This window comes from Canis lupus, chromosome 3 (assembly GCF_011100685.1).
Source record: "Canis lupus familiaris isolate Mischka breed German Shepherd chromosome 3, alternate assembly UU_Cfam_GSD_1.0, whole genome shotgun sequence".
Taxonomy (NCBI): Eukaryota; Metazoa; Chordata; class Mammalia; order Carnivora; family Canidae; genus Canis; species Canis lupus.
In genome coordinates, this window is record NC_049224.1 from 1,441,686 (window position 1) to 1,449,802 (window position 8,117).

Here is an 8,117-nt window from a genome sequence, read left to right on the forward strand (position 1 = left end):
TGAGCTGTTCTTGGTTCCTAATGGAGAAATAGTATCTTTGTCAGAGAACAAATCAAAGGTTCCATGACTTGGGAGTGGAGATTCCACTTATCTTTTGGGCTCCTTGCACCACTGAACAAATAGACAAAGGGAGAAAAAGAAGATGCTCTACTGTCTAGGTGACTTCTCCTGATGACCATGGGGAAAGTGTTGCTATTTCCCTGGGGGTAGGAAGGCTGGCATTCTCTCCAGTGTCCTGTCAGTCTTCAGTGATAAGAGGTTGCTGAAGGGAGGCTGCAAAGCTAGTGTGGGAAGAAGACACTCCCCCTCTTTTTTATTTTAGATTTTTATTTGAGAGAGAGCACAAGCAGAGGGGGAGGGGCAAAAGGAGAGGGAGAGGGAGAAGCAGGCTCCCTGTGGAGCAGGGCATCCGATGATGTGGGGCTCCATCCCAGGACCCGGAGATCATGACCTGAGCCGAAGGCAGACACTTCACCCAATGAGCCACCCAGGCGTCCTAAGACATTCCTTTCTTGTTTGCTTCCTGTTCCAGCCAGCAGTCCCCCAGCTGCACTTCTTTAATCCAGACCAGTAATTCATTCCATAGGCAATGGTTGGTTCTTGTTTGCATATCTTCTAGACTAGGACCTCATAGCATTCACTCAGAGGCACCAGCACCAGTTGGCCAATGCTACCAATGGCTGATCTGAGAGGCGGTTCCATCTCAGCGTGGCACCTCCTCAAAGTTCCTAAGGCACAGGTACCAGCCAGGCAGCACCACTATCCTCAAGGTTCTGAATTCCAGACTCATGCAGCAATAGCAGCATTTGGCCAGGAAGCCTGCCTCTCTTCTCTGCTTCCTGGGATAGTGTATTTCTTATTACTTTTACTTTCATAATTTCTCCTTGGCTTATATTAATATTGATCTAAGAGTTTGGTACGGAGGCCATAGCCCATCGGGAGAAAGGAGGAAGATGAGGTAAAAGAGAGGCCACTGCTTCTAGAGCGAGCCTAAGACTCTGGCAGGCCTAATGAAAGCTCTGGGATCCTTGCAGCTTTGCAATGGCAGGTCTGATTTGGTCTGCTTTGGGAATTCACTTTCCTCTCTCTGACATTCAACTCAATTACCTGGAGGAGACACTCACTGAGGAGGTACCCAAGCCATCTTGCCCATCAGTACTGGGGATTTACAGATGAGTAAGAGCCCAGCTCTGTCTGTCCCCCCAGTGACCTGGCAGGGACACACTTCTCCCATGCGAGACTGCAGGAGACAGGACATGTTCAAGAAACCAACTATGCAGTGTTTTTCAATGTCTGTCACACACTGGCAAAGTGCCAATATACATGCAGCACACTCATGTCACGTATAGTGACAGGTCCACTTAAAGTTGGAGGAGATGTGCCTAGGGGCATTCCAGATCCCAGCACATACTCAGAGACCATTTGCTGAATTACCAGTGGGTCTTGGCACACAGAAGTTGAAAACCTATGCATTATTTTACATGAAAACACACACATATACTATGAAGTGTAAAAAATGCAATTTCCAAAAAGCTAGGCCAAATTTTTTCAGACATATGACCCCCAGGATACAGATTTATTCTTAACCCTGGGGATACTTCAGCAGGACACCATCTAAGAACGAGAGTCAAACAAACCCCCTCGGACATATATATAGCACACGGGGTGCCCACGAGATATGCACTCCCACGTGGATGATGAAAAAGGCTCTGTGGTGGATGTGGCATTTTCCAAGAATCCTGGGGAGCAGTGCATTTTTTTAAATTTATTTTTTATTTTTTATTTTTATTTATGATAGGCACACAGTGAGAGAGAGAGAGAGAGAGAGGCAGAGACACAGGCAGAGGGAGAAGCAGGCTCCATGCACCGGGAGCCCGACGTGGGACTCGATCCCGGGTCTCCAGGATCGTGCCCTGGGCCAAAGGCAGGCGCCAAACCGCTGCGCCACCCAGGGATCCCCATTTTTTAAACCCTCACTTCAAAGCTGCAAAGACTCTGGAGCTTCCATCAGGCCTGCTGTCAGGTGAGGCTCATTCCAGAAGCAAAATCTTCTCCTTTCATACTTGGAAACTGGCAGAGAGGACATTGTGAACACAAGCCAAAGCATGGGCATGGGAAAGCCACAGGAAGAGCTGGAAATTTCCAGCAAGCAGTGCAAGTGTCTGTAGATCAGCACGTGTTGAGGAGAGGAACTGGCTGAGCGCGGCTGGACTGTAGAAGGCAGAGGACAGGCCAGGATTGTACTGAACTCTGGACGCGAGTGGCAAACGGGGCAACCATGGCGCTGGGAAGTGGACCACACAGAGTCAGGGAATACAGATACATGCACACCCAAGGGGCAGGGCTGTGCAGCCGGAGCAGTGAGGAGGGGGACCCCTCTGTATGCAGTCTCTTGACCCATGGTCTCTTCCTCTCCCTGCTTTCCCGATATCCCTTCACTTCGTCACCTCAGAGGCACCTTGTAGAATAAACGGTCAGGGAGGCTAGTCAGGACATCAGGTTTGCAGTGGCCACCACCACTCATTCCTGCGGAGCACAAACCCTTGGCTGGGGAGCAGACTGAAGCCTTAAACTTGAGAAAAGTGTGGAGTACAGACCTTTTACAGGACTCTAACTAGCAATTCAGTTTTCCACAATTACTTTGTCACTGAAAAGGTGCCAAATGATAGTTTTTAAGGAGGCAGTTTGGCGGTTATTGTTTTTTAAGGAGGAAGAAGGAAGACTTGTATTTTTAAGTTGCTGTAGTTTAATAAAAAAAAAAAGTACAAAGTACTCTACGTTGTTATTTACATTTGATTTCTTCAGGATTCATTTAAAAATGCAGCACTGTTGCTAGAAAGTGATGCCACATGCTTTCTCTCCTTAAAACATAGCATTTCCTGGTCTGTCATTTCTTTAATGGAAATTAAAATTTATAGATATGTCTTTATTTTTAAAGGTAAAACTTTTTTCTAAATGTAGTATGTTTTCACATAGATGATCAACTTGAGATATTATTTTATTATTTTTTTAAAGATTTTATTTATTCCTGAGACACAGAGAGGCAGACACAGGCAGAGGGAGAAGCAGGCTCCTCACAGGGAGCCCGATGAGGGACTTGATCCCAGGACCCCGGCATCACACTCTTGAGCCGAAAGCAGACGCTCAACCACAGAGCCACCCAGGTGTACTGTGAGATAGCTTTTAATTCGATATAAACTCCTTGAAAATATTCTAAGCCTTCCCTAACACCTTTTTTCTAACATTAGATCATTTAATATTTTTAGATGAGAAAGAGAGATGTACCTAACTGTGCGTACCATCACTTGACTGAAACACCCTTTGAATCTTGAACTTTCACAGGGTGTTGCTATTGACAGATGAGGTGCTGAAAAGAGGGACTCCTCAGCACTTTGCCCACACACCCGGACTAGATCTGAGTGACTTTACTTTCCTGTGCTGAATGAGCATGGGACTCCAGGGATCAGCAGAGGGCACTCTGACCCCGCCATGGTTGTGGCGATGCTATCCTGGGTATCATGGCACATGTTCAAACTCATCAAGCTATATATACTACATGTGTGCAATTATACATTGACAAAGCTTTAAAAAAGAAACTCCAGGGATCCCTGGGTGGCGCAGCGGTTTGGCGCCTGCCTTTGGCCCAGGGCACGATCCTGGAGACCCGGGATCGAATCCCACATCAGGTTCCCGGTGCATGGAGCCTGCTTCTCCCTCTGCCTGTGTCTCTGCGCCTCTCTCTCTCTCTGTGACTATCATAAATAAATAAAAATTAAAAATAAAATAAAATTAAAAAAAAAAGAAAAAAGAAACTCCAGGGGATCCCTGGGTGGCTCAGCGGTTTCGCGCGTCGGGCTCCTGGCGTGGATCCTGGCTTCTCCCTCTGCCTGTGTCTCTGCCTCTCTATGTTTATCATAAATAAAAACAAACCTTAAAAAAAAATTTTAAAAAGAAACTCCAATTATCCAAGAAGCTACTATTTTCATACTGACTTAATCAGTTGAGTAAGGACCTGAGGGGAATAGGGCAACTGAGAGCAATGAAATCATGTGACACCAGCACTTAAACTGGAGAAAGCCTATAATTTAGGAGGCTACTAAAAAGAAGGTTATAGGAGCAGCTGAGTGGTTCAGTCGATAAAGCATCTGACTTCTGATCTCAGGGTCATGAGTTCAAGCGCAGCATTGGGCTCCATGCTTGGCATGGAGCGTAGTTTCTAAAAAGAGCAAATTTATATAAAACAGCAAGGTCACATTCATACAAGAGACTTTGTCATAAATGTCATCTATAGCTTTAAATCTTCCCTTCTAGATTCTTTTCTAAGAGCTGTACTGCTACCAACTCAAGAAGTATTGTGTTTACCACTCATAGCTACTCAGAGATGGTGAGACAGGCTCACAAGGCAGAAAAAAACTGGACTATTTGGACAATTTTAATTCCTCAGCATCTATGCACTTTCATATCATACTAAAATATCTGACCAACTGCTAAATTATACACAAAACAAATATATTTTGTTTAAATAATATTTAACCAATAACTCAGTAAAAATAATCTCCAGTAAACGATGAATAGTGTAAGAGGTTTTTGTTTTTTTTTTTTTTTTTGGTATTATGAACCAAAAGACAGTGTCCACTGCCACTGTAACAGCAATACCTGCCATTTCTTTCCTTCTAACAGCATCCCAGCTTCATGTTTAGATTGTGTCCATTGCTCTTTCCCTAGCCCTAGGGGCTACACCATGTTTGATCTAAGTTAATCATTCCTCTTTATCAGTGACTTGCCAAATGGTAGCAATGTGAGCCAGGTCTGCCCAGGGATACTTGGCTGGTAGTTGGGGGTTTTTCCAGTTAAAAGAACAAAGTTCATATGGAGAAATAATTTTCTCTTTCCATTTTTTTCCTTCTTGGAAAGGTCTGATGAGGTGTGATGTCTACAGCTGTTGGTAACCATCCTGACCACAAAATAAGATATGAGGAACTAACTTTAATATCTTTTACAAAATCTCATAAAAATGAAAAAGGAAACTAGAAGAAAACCCTATGTCCCTTACAATATTACTGAAAAACTGAACCAATGTGAAAAACTGCCTACGTCTAGACTTCTTAATGTATTAAAAAAAAAAAAAATAAGGCTCCTCCATCTGTTAAGACCATGGTTATTGGGGTTTTCTGTTACTTAATCCTGATATCATTTTTTAACTGATAGAGAACTGTTTCTCCTATGGGGAGGGTATATATGCTTTTATTTGTATGAAGGTTAATATTGTATTATTGTTGATATTTAACGTATAGACTAATGGTATGTGTTGGACAGCCAAGCGGAAGATTATGGGAAGACCTACTTTTTGATACCAAATACCTTGTGAACACTCTATGTTTGGAGAATTTCCCACTTAAAATTCCTGCATCCCCAACATAGAACTCAGAACCTCACTCTCTTGGCTTCCTTTGTGACTTGGGTATAGGAGTGATCCTTAGCCTGTTCCCAACTGGATGTACCCTCAGGACAATATGAATTATAAGCCGTTGGTATGGAGGAGGCACTGTGTGTAATCTGTTCCAGGGAGGTAGTGGCCAAGACGACCAGCCTTCAGAGGTACCAGGGATACCCAGCAACCCGGGGCCAGTGCTGCCATACAAGTGCCTTGAGATGATCCAGACACTGTTCTCAGCCACAAAGAAAAATTTTGGAAAGATTACTAATGTTCTCTAATAAATCTGCATACAGCTGAAAATAGCTAAAACTGATTCTAAACACCCAGACTGATGGATCTCATATTAACAATTTAAACATTCTTGATTTATCATTTGTCCTAGCCCAAAGTCAGCCATCTATCTAGTACTAACTGAACTCAACAAACCACTGATCCCAATGGATCTGCAAGTGAATTGGATCGCAAAACCAGAGAGCTGCCCTGGCCCCACTAGCCCTCTCAGGGTCTGAGAGTAACACTGATTCATATTCTGTATCTCAGAACATCGGGGTTTAAGGCATTCTCATAGATGGGCATTAGGTATCGCGTAGCTTATATTACATATATATTAGCACATCTTGGTCAAGTTGTATGTTTCATTCACCAATCATTTAGGGCAGTAATTTTCAATATTTTTGGTCTCAGCATCCCTTCAGTCTTAAAAGTTACTAAGGACTTCACCAAGCTTTGGTTATACAGATTATATCTACTGATATTTCCTATATTTGAAATACTGAGATCATGAGATCACAGAGAGTCAAAAAACTCATGAAACGTTTTCATAATACTTTACTCTCTTATGAAACTTTTTCATAATACTTTTACTGATCCTCTGAAAGAATTTCGAGAACCCCCAGGGAACACTGGCTCACTGTACAAAAACCACGGAATTAGGTATTTATTGAACATCTGTTGTTTGCCCTACATCGAAACGGCCTCTAGCAAATGTGCAGCTCATGCGAAGGAGAGGCGTGAGAATGTGGCTGCCACGCTGGCAGTAGTGGAGGAAACCAGCCACTGTGAAGAGGAGAAAAAAAAAATAGAGATACTTTCGTGTCTGATCTAAATTTATCTCAAGTGCCTCCAGGCAGTGCTATTTGTCTAGGGATTTTGCATATAATAACTTTTTTTAAAAAAAAGATACTTTGGTTTAAAAAAAAAGTCAACATTTTTCTTACAGATTAGTCATTTTTTAAAGACGAAATTGGTTTCCAGTGATACAAAGGTGTGGTGTATCTGTTAGGTGACTGTCATTTCCCAGCAGGAAGGGAAATGGTAATTTCCTGCTTTGCACTCTGGTAAAGGGTAAGGAGATAAGCTAATTGGGATTAAGTCTCCCTTTGACATTTAACTCCTCTGCAATCAAGCGGATTATTTCTGTTTATCGCTGAAGGAAAGTGAAACTCTCCACCTCAATATTCCTCCCGCTTCTTGGGAAACCCCGCCATGCAGGTGAGGATCGCTTCTGCCAAGAGCTGCCCTTCCCACCGCCTCCTGGAGGAGCTCCAGGCTCGGTCCGGCTCCCGGTGACTCAGGGTGCGTCGTCGTCGTCCCCGTCGTCGTCTCGTCGTTGTCTGGTCGTCGGGGCGCCTTCTAAGCTGCAGCTCGCGTCCGCCAGGCGAGGAGACAGGAGGCGAGGGGGCGAGGAGGGGGCCTGGGCACCACGCGCTCCATCGAAACGCCGAGGACGGCGCCGGGCGCCCGGGGGGCCGAGACTGCGTGCAGGGGCCGCCCTGGTTCAGGCCGGGGTACCTGCGGGTCTGCGCAGGGGTCGCCTTCCAGAAGGAGCAGCGCCGCCGGAGCCGCGGGATGTACGCACGTGCCAGGATGCGAGCGCGGGCGGGCGGACGGGCGGACGGACGGGTGTGTGCACGTTTTATGAGAAAAATTACATAAAAACTTAAAACCGCCGGAGAATTCTGAAACGGAAATATTAGAAAGCCCAGAGTCTGCGGTTCACGTCATTTCCTGTTTTGTCTGATTTTCCCTGAATCCCGCGATGGAGACTGCGGGGCCTCGGGCTCGCGCCGCGACAGGTAAGGACGAGCACGTGGTCAGCCGCCCGCTTTCCCGCCCTCCCCCCCCCCCCCCGCCCGCCCGCCTCTCGTCCCGCACCCACCTTTCCCCCGGGTCCGCGGCAGCCGCCGTCTTCTCCGCAACCTTCCGGGCCCGCCCGGCTCCCGGCCTCCCGCCGCTTCCACACGCCCGCGGGCCGCGCCTCCATCACCCGAGAGCAAGGGCGCTCGGCCCCGGGGACTCCGCCCGGGGACTCCGGCGGCAGCCACGCGAGGCCTTCCGCGACCGCACGTCGTCTCTTCGGACGCTTGGCTCCTGCTCAGGACTCCCCGGGCAGAACGACAGCGGCCGCCAGCAGCACGCACGCGGCCCCGACCCGCCGCACCCGGGCCTCGCGCCGCCGACGGCACGCCGACGCTCCCAGGCCGCCCGACAGCGCCTGTCCGCACGCCTCACGCACGTCCCTCACGCATGTGCGCACGCATGCGCCCTCGCCCTCACGCGCGTCAGTCACGCACGCGCTACCCCGCGCCCCCACGCACGCCCCTCACGCATGCGTGCACGCACGCACCCTCGCCCTCACGCGCATCAGTCACACACACGTCCTCACACGGGGCTGCCACAT

The 8,117-nt window shown here is 47.2% G+C and overlaps 1 protein-coding gene across 3 annotated transcripts in view; it reads right to left on the minus strand.

Moving 5' to 3' along the window:
* The window catches only part of CAMK4 (calcium/calmodulin dependent protein kinase IV), a 279,256-nt gene extending 271,493 nt beyond the window's left edge, over positions 1-7,763 (minus strand). For all 3 annotated transcript variants that reach the window (XR_005356514.1, XR_005356513.1, XM_038532150.1), the window contains exon 1: positions 7,596-7,763. The gene's annotated coding sequence lies outside the window, so the exon portion shown is untranslated. The remainder of the gene's footprint in view (positions 1-7,595) is intronic.
* Between the last annotated feature and the right edge of the window lie 354 nt (positions 7,764-8,117).